Source organism: Rhinoderma darwinii, chromosome 8 (genome assembly GCF_050947455.1).
Source record: "Rhinoderma darwinii isolate aRhiDar2 chromosome 8, aRhiDar2.hap1, whole genome shotgun sequence".
Taxonomy (NCBI): domain Eukaryota; kingdom Metazoa; phylum Chordata; class Amphibia; order Anura; family Rhinodermatidae; genus Rhinoderma; species Rhinoderma darwinii.
The window spans coordinates 85,206,578-85,219,694 of NC_134694.1; the positions used below are offsets into that span (position 1 = coordinate 85,206,578).

Here is a 13,117-nt window from a genome sequence, read left to right on the forward strand (position 1 = left end):
ACCACTTACCTGCCACACATAGAAACCCTGCAAATCTCCTTAACATTTCTTGTATGTCTTCTCCTGTCTCTTTTAACTGTGCGCTCTGGAATTCTCGGTCCGTGTGCAACAAACTCACCTTTATTCATGACTTATACCTTTCTAACTCTTTCAATCTTCTGGCTATTACAGAAACATGGCTACACCTGTCTGACACTGCTTCTCCTGCTGCTCTATCTTATGGTGGTCTCCACTTGTCTCATGCCCCCAGACCTGAGAACAGGCAGGGTGGAGGAGTAGGTATACTTCTCTCCCCACACTGTACTTTCCATGTCATTCCCCCCATACTCTCACTCACATTCCCCTCCTTTGAAGTCCACACCCTCAGACTCTTTCACCCTTTTTCCCTCAGAGTGGCAGTTGTCTACTGCCCCCCGGGCTCACCCCACCAATTCCTGGATCATTTTGCTGCCTGCCTTCCACAATTTCTATCCTCTGAAACACCCACTCTCATCATAGGTGACTTGAACATCCCCATTGATAAACCAAAATCCCCATCTTCCACCCAGTTTCTATCCTTAACCTCCTCCCAGCTCTGTCACAACTTACTAACTCTCCTACACATGAAGACAGGCATTCGCTTAACCTGGTCTTCTTCCAGCTCTGCTCAGTTTCTGACTTTATTAACTCTCCTCTCCCGCTCTCTGACCACAACCTTCTCTCCTTTACTATCAAATATTCTTCACAGAGCCAAACAAGTCTATTTCACCTCTCTCATCTACACACTATCTAATAATCAAAAACGCCTCTTTGATACTTTTCACTCCCTCCTTAATCCTAAAGTGCAGACACCGATCGCAGATCTCAGTGCTGAAGACCTGGCCACTTACTTTAAAGTTAAAATTGACAACATCCGGCATGATATTATCTCGCAGTCCCCAAGTATCATCGATCCCCTTCCCTCCCGCACTTCCTCTTCTTCACTTTCAGCTTTTGACCTAATAACAGAAGAAGTCACTAAGCTCCTCTCTTCTTCTCCTCCTACTACCTGCTCTAGTGACCCTATCCCCTCTCACCTCCTCCAGTCCCTCTCCCCAGCTGTCACTAGTCACCTGACTAAAATATTTAACCTCTCTCTTTCCTCTGGTATCTTTCCATCCTCTTTTAAACATGCCATTATAAACCCATTACTGACAAAACCAACTCTTGACCCATCCAGAGCTGCCAACTACCAACCAGTCTCTAATCTGCCCGCCATCTCCAAACTCCTGGAATGCTTGGTCTACTCTCGCCTTTTCCGCTATCTCTCTGCGAACTCCATTCATGACCCCTTACAATATGGTTTCCGCACTCTACACTCCACACAAACTGCCCTTACTAAAGTTTCAAATGATCTCTTGGCGACTAAATCGGACGGTAAATCCTCTTCCTGACACTTCTGGATCTCTCTGCAGCCTTTGACACACTAGACCACAAACTCCTACTTAACATGCTCTACTCTATTGGCCTTAAAGACACGGCTCCGTCTTGGTTTTCCTCCTATCTCTCTAACCGCTCGTTCAGTGTGTCATTTGCTGGTTCTACTTCTTCTCCTCTTCTGCTTGCTATCAGGGTTCCTCAGGGATCAGTCCTAGGCGTGCTCCTCCTTTTTTTCTCTACACAGCACCTATTGGACCATCTATCAGCAGATTTGGCTTCCAGTACCATCTCTACGCTGATGACACCCAATTATATGTCTCTTCCCATGACCTCACACCTGCTCTAATACAAAACACCAGCAATTGTCTGTCCACTGTGTCTAACATCATGTTCTCTCTCTATCTGAAACTGAATCTTTCTAAAACTGAGCTCCTTGTGTTCCCACCGTCTACTAACCTACCTAAACCTGATGTCTCCATCTCAGTGTGTGGCACTGCCATAACGCATAGGCAGCACGCCCGCTTTCTCTGGGTTATTTTTGACTCCGATCTTAGCTTTACTCCTCACATTTAATCACTTATAAGCTCCTGTCGTTTTCACCTCAAAAACATCTCCAGAATCCGCCCTCTTCTTACTGAGGAAACAGCCAAAACTCTCATTGTTGCTCTGATTCACTCTCATCTTGACTACTGTTACTTATTATTAGTCTGTCTTCCCCACATTAAACTCTCACCTCTCCAATCCTCCGCTGCATCTAGTGTGTCGCACCCTGCCGGGTGTCTGTCTACTATCGGAGCCTCATCTTAGCCTGAATCCATCGCTACTGTCTACATCGCCTCAGGTACCCTTTCTGGACTATAGACAATTCATTGTACCTGTTTGGCCAGCTGCTATCCCTCTATGCGGTATAGCCCAGTGGGTCCACACTCCGCGCCGTGACACTCGCACCCTAAATTCTGCCAACGACCTTAGATTAAAATCCTCCATAATCTGAACCTCCCACTCCCGTCTCCAAGATTTTTCTCATGCGCACCAGTCCTCTGGAATGCGCTATCACAGACCATCAGATTAATTCCCAATATTCACAGTTTTAAACGTGCCATGAAAACACATCTTTTTAGTCAGGCCTATAACATTCCCTAATCTGACTCCTTTCCTTGGCCCCATTAGTCATCAGAATAAGATTCCCTCAAACTCCTTGCACCCTAATGCACTTAATGTCCGTCATACACGGATACTGGCTGGTGACCGGCTCATGCAGATTTGTGTACCACCCCATGTGTATAAAAGATGGCTGGACCATTGTACTGAACAAACACTTTTACACTTTGTCTCCCTTATTTCCTCATAGATTGTAAACTCTTGCGAGCAGGGTCCTCACTCCTCTGGTTTGAATTGTAAATTAGCTTTGTCACTATGTAATGTCTGATATTGTCTGTGTCCCCTCTAAAAGTTAAAGTGCTGTGTAATATGTTGGCGCTATATAAATAAGGATTATTATTATTATTACACCTACAGGAGCTTTTATGACGTCCCATTCTAGATTCATAGGCATTAATATGGAGTTGGTCCCCTCTTTCCATCTAAAACAGCTTGCACTCTTCTGGGAAGGCTTTCTGCAAGCTTTGGAGTGTGTCTGTAGGAGTTTTCGCTTATTCATCCAGGAAAGCATTTGTGAGGTCAAAAACTGATGTTGGACGAGAGGGCCTGTCCCGCAATCTCCGCTCTAGTTCTTCCTGAAGGTGTTGGATGGTATTCAGGTGAGGGCTCTGTGTGGTCAAGTTCTTCTAAACCACACCAAACCAACCCAACCATTCCTTTATGGATCTTGCTTTGCGCACTGGGGCACGATCATGCTGGAACCGAAAAGGGCTTTCCGCAAATTGTTCCCACAAAGTTGGAAGTATACAATTGTCCAAAATGTCTTGGTACGCTGAAGCATTAAGATTTCCCTACACTGGAACTAAGGGGCCTAGGCTATCCCCTAAAAAACAAACCCATAGCATTATGCCTCCTCCACCAAACTTTAGAGTTGCCACATTGCAATCAAGCAAGTAACGTTCTCATGGCGTTCACCAAACCCATACTGCCAGATTGAGAAGAGTGATTAGTCACTCCACAGAACATGTTTCCACTGCTCCAGAGTCCAGTGGGGGTGTGCTTTACACCACTCTATCTGATGCTTGGCGTTGTGCTTGAGGATGAAAGGCTTGCATGCAGCTGCTCGTTAGGCTGGTATATGTTAGTATACCTTGTTTTTTAGGGATAAACAAGTGTAGTTGGCTATGCTTTTTTATCCCGCCGAATCTCTCGAAAAGCTATGCAGCGCAGTATACATTATTTAACATGGGGGACTATTGATTACGGATGAAACTGTATGTATCCATCAAAGGCCTCCTTTAAATATATTTGTCAGGAAGCTCCAGTAACTGACTGTTAAACAGGAGCTTCCCTGACAGCAGAGGAAGTCTAGATGGCAGCCCTGAAATCTTAAGCCAGAGATGACTCCCTTCTCCTTTTCTCCCGGCCCTATTGCCTCCCGACCAGTACTGCACTTTAGGAAAGCTATACCCAAGACTGTGTACACACAAAACGCCACGCTTGCGATCACCACAAACCAATTGGCAGCCCACCTTGCCTCTGCTACGGCAAGCCCTTTAAACTAGCTGGAGCCCCTGGTTGCTTTTTATCTCCGCCCCGGAAAAACTATAGACCGTTGTATTACTGGAGGTTCCTGCTCAGGGCCACAGGCAGCACTATGACATTAATCCAGCGCCGAGAGGTGGGAAAGACACAAGGGGAAGTTTTCAAGCTGCTGCCTCATACTGGTTCCTGTCCAGACCTCTAAGGAATGAGTGCCTGGAAGTGGACTTACCTCCTCCACCGTCCTTGTCCACGCTGCCTGCTCTCTGGCCTTCCCACACGAGAGGGAGCCAGGTGATTCTCCCAGCCCCTTATTTCTTCCTCTTACAGCATGTTCACACAGGGCGGATACGCTTCGTAAAATCACACAGTGCATCAGCACTAGGTGCCGCAGGGAATCCTGGTCAAAAAAACGCACCAGATTGTGGTGCATTTTTTCGGCTGGAATGTCCGCCGCGAAAATTGAACGTAACAAAAAAATGTTCATACTTAAATAGCCATGGCAACACATCCTATGGAATCAAACGTCATCCCAGGAGGCCGACCTGGATGAAGAATCACAGAATTCTGGATAAGTATAAGAAATTTTTATTTTTTTCGGAGTTGCGTTTTTTTGCGGTGGAATCACAGCTTTTCCTCCGCAAAAAAACACTATTTGATATTTTGTTGCAGGTTTTACTTCCCCATTAAATTCAATGGGGAACACCCGCAACACAAAAGCAGTATTATGCAAATACAATTGACATGCTGCGGATTAAAACATTTCTGGGTGGTTTTTCCGCTTATCATTTATGCAGCGTGTGGATGAGATTTGTTCAAATCTCATCCACTTTGTTGCTACTGCATTATATGTGGATTTTCCACAACTAAATCCAATGCGGAAAATCTGCAGTATTTAAGATACGTGTGAACTTACCCGAAGTGTGAACATAGCCTTTCTTTTAAGCCAGCTGGTTTTTTTTCTATCTTCTATGGTATCCTATATAGCGGACTAAACACTCAGTATATCAGATTCTGCAAGTGATTCCAATAAAACGTAATGCGATGTGTCATGTTTCAACTTAATCTTATAACACCTTTGCTTATGGAAATGCAATGTTCAGATGTGTTGCTAGTCCTTTCAGTGTCGTAATGTGCACCTATTCCGTCGAGTTTGGGGGCAATGTTCTGGTTTGAGATTGCTGGAAGCAGATAATGAAGGAGAATACAAATATGTCTTATGAAAAGATGTTCATGTGTAAACTGACTCCAGGCTTTCCTTTGTCTAACTTTGCGCAGTGCACTCATACCTTGTTCATTGTGCGATTCCCCTCAAACCACCTATGACATATATTTTTTTTCTGACTTTGCTTGTTATTTCTGTTATATATCAGAAAGTTCTGTCTTTGGTATTTATACAATTGACTAATAGCAATGTTCTTATTGCTGCTCTTGCATTTTTCTTTTATTCTATATTTGTAAAGTTTTGAATGATTTTTTAGATTTAATTTTAGTCAAATCATAACATCCAGAATAAATCTACTCATTTGTAAGTTAGAGAGTTTATTAGAGTGGGAAAACAGCTAAAAATATTCTTAGCGCTTACTAGTGGAAGCGAGATATTGTCATAATATGTCCTGAAGCAACATTCTTGCAGTGCATCTGCTCAATTGATTGGAAATTACATGTACGAGCATAGTGCATGTTGTGATATTATGTCATAGTGAGTTTGCAGTAGTTGGATTTTCATGATTATTGCTTCAGGTCATAAATTGAGTACCTCCCATGAGCATAGTAGGGATGTCTACTTTCTTCTTGTCCATGATTTTATATCTTGCAGTTATAAAAGTACAGCAGTGTAGCTATGAAAATAGGGCTGTCTTCTGGTCCTCTATATAAAAACGCAATGGCTCAACGCCTTGTTTTAGTGGTCCAGTAGTGAATACAGGTCTCAGGTGACTTACCACCTCTAGACTCAGGTAATCCCATTAGAATGTGTTTACATCATACTTTTTATCTGGAATTCCAACAGCCGAAGTTGTTTCAGATGCCGTCTAGGGTCAGCGGCTAGATGTCCTGTAATAATTGAAATGATAGAATGGATATAGCGTTTTTTGGATGGGTTTTCTCCATGTACTCCGACTTCAAAAACATTGATAGGCTAATAGGCTTTCTAAGAATTTGTCCCTAGAGTGTGTGCTTGAGATAGGGAGCTTAGATTGTTAGCCCCTATGGGAAGAAACACTGATGTCAATGGCGGCGACCGCCGTATGGCACTGCACAATATTGTGAAGCTATACAAGCATAAATGCATAATAAGACACCCCTTGATGTATAATTGAGGTTACAGTATTTATCATCCTCATAAGACTTGTGTATATATAAATGCTCTTTAAATACATATAAAACATTTAAACCATGCAGCACACGAAGAAGAGCCGGACCCTGGAGACTGTTTTTTTTATATAGACTTTTGGACTTGTTAGGGTATGTTCACACGCACCTATTTATGGACGTAATTCAGGCGTTTTTCGCCTGGAATTATGGCCGAAAAAAACGGCTCCAAACCGTCGGCAAACATCTGCCCATTGTATTCAATGGGTCTTACGGTTTTTCTGTGCAGATGGGCTTTTTTTTTACACGCCGCTGTCAAAAGATGGCGCGTAAAAAGATGTCCGCCTCAAAGAAGTGCATGTCACTTCTTGGGACGTAATTGGAGCCGTTTTTCATTGACTCCATTGAAAAACATCTCCAATTACGTCCGTAATGGACGCCGCGAAAAACAGCTCCGTAATTTCAGACGTATTTTACGTTTGCTTGTGAACATAACCTAAAAAGTGGTGGTGAGCCATTTATTTTTATAAATGGCAATTTGAACTGTGGGACTTGGACTGTCATTTACTCTTTCTTCACTGTTCAGTTAGATCACATTTTTCTTTTGTGTTTTTTTTTTCTACATTTGTTTTATGCCTGTGTGTTCTTGTTCAACACATTTTTTGTTTTCCCCGCACTTTTCAATCCTTATTGGAAAAATAGGATTACATGATCCTTGGGTAAAAAAATAAAAAAAATCTGAAAAAAAAATTGTAATTCGCCTATTTCTACAAGATTTTTCTCCAATGTTTTTACATAGCTTTTTGCTAATAGTGACATGTCTAGGGCATTAGACAAAAAAAATACTCCGGAAGATTGAAAAAGTCAATTGTTTCAAGCTGTCTTCTATGACAAGTAGCATTCATTGGAAGCCACATTCGAGGTTAATGAATACCATCACATAGACTCGCAGTCTCTGGTACTTTGCTTTCTTCATGACATTCACCTTTTTGTGAACTCACAACTAAAGAACAATAGAAAGGTGATTGATCTATGTAGAGAACCTTGTGTCTTTAGTTGATGCATCCGTATAGATCAAGTAATATTTATTATGCATCAAGCAGATGGAAAAGAGCCAACATCTACTGAATTTTTTACTCTTGAGATCAATAGTTATACATTTTACTTGCACCTTAGTTGCTTTTCTAAGGTTACATCTGCATGGCAAATGAAGTTAAAATGATATTATTACATCAGCATCATTGACAGTGAATGATGTTGTCAGAATGTTGAGACAAACTACAGTTGTTTTGTGCTGTCCCAGACTGATGGTAATGCAGTATATACTATGCCCAGTTACATTATATTCATATGGACATACCCTACCATATTCAAGGCTGTATACAACTGCAGGTTAAAATATTGGGTTACCGTGTTGGATTGACGCTATCTTTTTAAAATGTTGTTAATATAGGCTTACTTATCAGCGTCAAAAAAGCTGAACATTAATACATAACCGTTGTTAGATTCCATATGCATAAAAAGAAAATGTTCCAATATGTGTCACAGATAGAAAAATGACAAATGTCAATTGGTGTACAAGTATCTTAACATTAAAAATAAAATGAACAAAAGGCTCCTATGGACAGACTGATAATATCCCTAGAATGTCCCTAGATGCCCTATTGGACCATGAAAGTAATGCGGGGTGACTGCCCTGAAAAAAATGCTGCCACTCAATAACCTCACCCTGTTAGCCCCTAGTGTTTCTTAAACTGTCCCGACACGTATCAGAGCATATGCGACCACCATGCGCAACAGAGTCACTTACTGAATCAGCATTCCTAGATGGCGGCACTTTACTCTGGTTAGCCAAACTTTTAAACAAGATCAGTAAAAGGCGCATTAAAAAAAAAATAAAGAATAAAATAAGAGACCTCAAACACTCTCTATCTCAAGGAACTTTGCCAACTTGGTAAAAATGACGGAAGTACTGGACATTTACTAATTGTACTATGTTACAGATGGGTTAGGCAAATGCAGAACAGCTGGGCTTACCAATTGGCATATAAGATCTCAATACCAAAATTTGAGAGTGGTCATGATGCACAAGCAATGCAAAGAGAGAAATTGCAAATCTGTAGTGTAACTTTATATAAATAGCCTTCCTGGTCAGGACATCTAAACACAGCAATTGATCGTGATGCCACTAGCAAATAGAAACTCTGTCTTTATCATGAAATAAAATTAGTTGTCACATTTCTGGCTTTTTGGGGGTCTTTTTCAGTGTGTCTCCAAGTTTGTTTTTATAAATGTGAAAAAATGATTCAGCATCAATATATCGGCTGTAAGCAAACATAAAATTATAATTTTCCATTCACATAGTATTTTTTGAAAAAGTGGATTTTGGTGAATCTGGTGTTTGTCTTTTAATGTAGCACCTTAAGGTATCACATTTATTTGGTGTTCACAACTGTAAAAAAAGAAATATTGTCATGGTCCTGTTCAACTAAAAAACGTATTGCAGTCAGCCTTGGAACAAGCTACCTCTGAGGTCCGCAAGGCAAACGCTAAAATGATCCAACTCTGACCCTAAATAAGCCCTACCTACTGCGGAACTGCTGCCCTGATAAGTTTGATCATATCTGAGTTCATGAAATTAGATGTGATCGTTATTAGCTGGATCCTGCATGTCACAGACACGCAGGACAAGCGTTGATTGGAGCCGTCACTGCAGCTGACCTGATGGGATCGGCTTTGACAGCAGGATATATAAAGGCAGTGTCTAAAAAAAAAAATATATATATATATATATATATATATATATATATATATATTTATATCCAAAAAAGAGAGATAGAAGCAGCACTCAAAAAAACTCTGGTTTATTCATCCAGCATCCACTGCAACGTTTCACCTTCTCTATGAAGGCTTTTTTAAGTCTTGAAAAGACTTGAAAAAGCCTTCATAGAGAAGGTGAAACGTTGCAGTGGATGCTGGATGAATAAACCAGAGTTTTTTTGAGTGCTGCTTCTATCTCTCTTTTTTGGATACACGTTTGTGCAGGGAGAGGTCACTCCTTGTTTGAAAGCTGAGCACCAGCCTTAACAGGCAAGGAATCACAGTGCTGCTCCTACCCTTGATTTGTCTATATATATATATATATATTTATTTTTTTTAAATTAAAGTCAATTAAGTAGTTTAATGTTATTTAAAATATTGATTTATTAAAAAAATTTTGTTCAAAAAGCATACGTAGCCTTTAATACTGCATTTTATTATACTAACCGAAGGCAGGCAAGACTTTACAATGCATGCATTCAGCTTTTATTAATACATGAAGCAGTTTAGAAACATTACAGTTAAGTGTATATACTTTATCCATAGACGGGTGTTTGCGAGTAAGGGAAATCCTCGATTGTGAGCGGTGTCTCTTTACTAATGCGCCTTGACGGTGAATACATATGAATTGGGATGTTATCCTCCCCATAACACTCTCGTGAATACATGTGTATTTATTATCACACTAATTCTTCTACCAGACCTATCTTCTCATTCAGTGGTTTTCTAAATTACTATTGTGAATTATTGAAGTGTAAAGGTCTTTGTAATTCTATCTGAACAAGGATCAGAATGAAATATACACTTTATAATTGAGGATTATTAAAAAATGCTTGAATACTGTTCTGTATGTTAATCTATTTTGAGCTGCCAAGACTTCCCTATCTATCAGCACTTTGGTGCATTATGAAACATGGTCATCTCACTCGGAGTGCATACCGAGCAATCGATAGGCAATCTCTGTGATAATTAATTAGTTTGCCAGGATGAATTACAATTTCTACCACTCCTAGTTGGAATTTGAGTCACATTTGATTTGAAGAGTTGTCTACAGGTCTGTAATAGTTTGTGCCTTGATTTTTGATGCATATTCTTGTTTGATTCTACGTCATTTTAAAAAAAAATATATTAATATATGCGCTGACAGTGGTCTGTCAACTATGTCCCTACTCTGGAACCCAAATGCAATTGAGAATCTTTATAATTGGTAAGTATTGATGCAATGAATGCTAAGGCTACATGGCAGAGCTAGATGTGATGCAAAATTTGTAAAAATTGTACGTGGTTGAAGCAGAGTAATACCACAACGTTGCAGCAAGATTATATATACCTTGCTCCCTTTCTGAAGAAAGACTCTAAGACTTAATAGGTTGACCATGGCTTGTTAATACACTATAAGGCTAAAAGTATGTGGACATCCCTCCTAATTTTAAGGGTTCAAGTGTTTCAGCCACTGTCATAGCAAGCAGGTGCATAAAATCAAGCACACAGCTATGCAATATCCAAAGACAAACAATGGTAGTAGTTTGGGTCATACTAAAGAGCTCCGTGACTTCAAACATGGCTCTAATTTAAGCTTCTTTTTTCAGGCATAACACTTTCAAAAAGTGATGTTTCAGCCTCTGCCGAGGCCTTTCTCAAGCAGAGGCCGAAACGTTGCTTTTCTGTAAGTTTAATGCCTGAATAAAGAAGCTTTAAGAGGATCTGTCACCAGGTTTTACAATACAAACTGCATAAGTTATTAAGTAGATCTTGTAGACCTGATGAACTTTGAAAATCCGTGTAACAATGGCCGTATAATCCTTTCTCAAAGTTTTCCTGCCTGATATTAAACTCACTCCTATAAGTGTCCCCCTCCTCTGCACCACCATTCTGAAGTCTCACACATGCTCAATGCAAACTGCAGTCACTCTCTGCTACAACCTACCCCGCCTATATGCCATCACAGTGTGGCACCAGTCACCTAGTATTGGGATCTCCCTGCGGGTCCTTGTGACCGTTGCACTTTTACGCCTCCAGACCACTCTCGGCTGCAATCGTGCAGTGTGAAAGTTGCAATACACTCTTCACAACCAAGGGTACAGTTACCAAGCCTCCGAGTGGCACACATAGTTCTTAGTCCAAGTCCATTTTGAAAGTGGGAACCATTTCTTTCAATGGACTGCTCAAACAGTTTGAAATACGGTAATATACACTTGTTTGCAGAACAACTTGTTTCTATACATCGACTCTCAGATACACCGGAAGAGGCTCAATACTTTTGAACTTAAACAGGTTAATGTAACTTCAACTTTTAGGTACAGTAGGATTAATCACTGGTTCCCTTTATGCCCCAACAGCCAACTCACTCTTTACGTCTTAAGAGTTAGGCCTCAAGTCAGCCCGTCTCCAGCCTTAGGCCACATGCACATGGCCGTGCTCGTAATCGCAGTCTGTGATTACGGGCACGGCCGGCTGCTGGACAACTACCCGCATTTTTGGCCCGTGCTCCCATATAAAGTATGGGAGCAGGGTTGTAAAAAGCAAAAGATAGGACATTTCCAATCTTTTGCAGAGGTTTTCTACAGCCCGGACACCATACCGCAAATATATGGGAAGGTGTCCGTGGTCAATAGAAATGAATGGGTCCGTAATTGCGGACTATAATTACGGTCTGCAATTATGGAGAAAATCTATGGTCGTGTGCATGGGGCCTTAATCTCTGGGCATGCATTCTCGACTTCTTTCTTCTGTAATGGCCCCACACCAACTGTCCTTGCCCTTCCCATCAGCTTCACCTTCCTGCTCCCCTCCCCCAAGCAGCAAAGGTTTCACTAGTGATAACAAGGAGCAGGGACACGGGGTGGGGGGGGGGGGGGCAGCCTGGACCAAACCGACACGGAGGAACATACAGATGCTGACAATTTGAACAGGCCGTACTACCCCCTTACATATGCATTGCCTGCTCTTTATCAAATATTAAGTATAAATCTGTCCATTATTCTTTGCCTAGCCTCTGAAATAAGGTGAATGATTAGTAAAGGGCCATCTATTACATCTTTAATATGGTGATTTGTTATTAACATAGAGCAAAGAAATAATGCTACTAACCAGATTCCAACTAGTTAAATTTCTATAATTAATTCAATCACCTGACTGACATGATGCCATAACACCAGATCTATAGATCTATCAAAATGGTACAGTATTCCCTAGCATCTTCCAAAGGGTGTCCGAAAAATGAGCTCTGAAATCTGATTGGTTGCTTTGGGCAGCTGCTCCACTTTTCCTTTATGATACTGTAGTTTGATAAATCTACCTCAATGTGGTTTATACTTAAAGTGTTCAGGTTTTTTTTCCCACTCCAAATGTTTTATTGAAAAATGAATTACAGCAATGTACAATGTTCAATCTTCATGTGAATTCTTAAATACTAAAAGTTATTAACATTGGCTATGTTCAATACAATGTTTTATATTTGTTTTATATATATATATATATATATATATATATATATATATATATATATATATATATTTGTTTTATACAATGTTTAAGCCTATAATTGCTCATGGTCAAATAAACCATTTCATTTGATGTTAACCCCGGTGCTCTTTTCTCAGGGTACTAGTGTGTAAAGGCATACACCGTGCAGCTTTAAAGTTGTTTAAAAGATCAATTTGACTGACTCCTTTAATAAATTACTATTGTGGTCCCATACGAATTGTTTCAGAACCCAATTAGAAATTACCGGCAAACTTTAATTAAGATGGAATGTAAAGGTAGTGTTAACGTTTACTTGGGGGACCGATAAAACACTGATTCATACATTAATTCCTCCATTCTATTTTCCAATTAAAATCTGGGTGGTCCAACATATTGTAAAACAATGGAAAACGAAATCACTTTATAGACTAATTCCAATACCATTGATTTATTACAGTTCAGGCAAATATGTTTCACG

The 13,117-nt window shown here is 40.4% G+C and overlaps 1 protein-coding gene across 1 annotated transcript in view; it reads left to right on the forward strand.

Moving 5' to 3' along the window:
- The window catches only part of IL1RAPL2 (interleukin 1 receptor accessory protein like 2), a 708,817-nt gene that overhangs the window by 263,509 nt on the left and 432,191 nt on the right, over positions 1 to 13,117 (forward strand). The window lies entirely within an intron of this gene.